The sequence below is a fragment of the Emiliania huxleyi genome, assembly GCF_000372725.1.
Source record: "Emiliania huxleyi CCMP1516 unplaced genomic scaffold EMIHUscaffold_856, whole genome shotgun sequence".
Lineage (NCBI taxonomy): Eukaryota > Haptophyta > Isochrysidales > Noelaerhabdaceae > Emiliania > Emiliania huxleyi.
The window spans coordinates 1-1,268 of record NW_005195610.1 but is presented as its reverse complement, the minus strand read 5'-3'; positions in this window follow the sequence as shown (position 1 = coordinate 1,268).

Sequence of the window (1,268 nt, the reverse complement as noted above, 5' to 3'; positions counted from 1 at the left end):
TCCTCCCTCGCCGCCTCCTCCCTCGCCGCCTCCTCCCTCGCCGCCTCCTCCCTCGCCGCCTCCTCCCTCGCCGCCTCCTCCCTCGCCGCCTCCTCCCTCGCCGCCTCCTCCCTCGCCGCCTCCTCCCTCGCCGCCTCCTCCCTCGCCGCCTCCTCCCTCGCCGCCTCCTCCCTCGCCGCCTCCTCCCTCGCCGCCTCCTCCCTCGCCGCCTCCTCCCTCGCCGCCTCCTCCCTCGCCGCCTCAAGGTCCTTCACCACCCCCTCCCTCGCCGCCTCTTCCCTAAGTAAGTTTAAGGGCCAGCTACAGTGCGCCTGCAGCAAAACGAGTTTTCCTCACCGGGCCAACCTCCGGCTCCGCCTCGTTGCGCTCGTGGCCGCCTTGGTTGCCTCCCCCCTCGCCGACCCCGCCCACGCGGCCCCTTTTGCCCCCTATCCCGCCCCCGCCGACGACGAGGCCGACTCCGCCACCCAAACCGACGCCGGCGCCATCTCTGCGTCGGCGGGCGACTCCCGAGTCTACCTCTGGACGCCCTATGGGGAGAGAGAGACCTGTGAGGCGTGGGGCGGGGAGTGGGACCCGACCTACCGATCCTGCTTCGTGCCGGCGCGGCTCGACCCGGCACCATTTGTGGAGCAGTGGGGTGAGCGTCGGGACCTCACCGATCGCTGGCAGCGCTGGCAGGTCCAGACGGCGCAGGCAGAGGCTCGGTACACACAGGCAGACGCGGCTACTGCCCTCGCGCGGGCGACACCCGCCGCGGCGGCGCCGGCAGAGCCGGTGGCGACGAAGGCGGCGGAGGCAGCGCATCACGACGCCTCAGCTTCCACCGCCCCCGCCGCCACCACGCCCGCGGCAGCGACGGCCGCCACCCCCGCCGCCATCACTCCCTCCACCGCCGCAATATGGCCCGCGGCGTCTCCCGCCGACCCCTCCGCAGCTGCTTCTTCGGCCGCGACGGTCGCCCCCGCCGCCGCCGTCACTCCCCCGACCTCCTTCACCGCCGTCTCCGCCAACGGCGCCCCCGGCTCCGCCTCGCCTGTGGTCGCCGAAGCCACCGCCGCCGCCGCCGCCGCCGCCACCGCCACCGCCGTCGCCTCCGCCGCCGCCACTGCTGCCGCTGCGCCGCCAGAGAGGGGAGACGCTGCAAGCTGGCGAGCCCGAGCCCCGTCAGGCCTCCCGCCGGATCCGCCTGACGAGCAGATGGGGGCGGCGGCGCTGGTGGCGCTCGCCGCCACCAGTCCCACCGCCGCGACTTCCTCCGCCGCCCC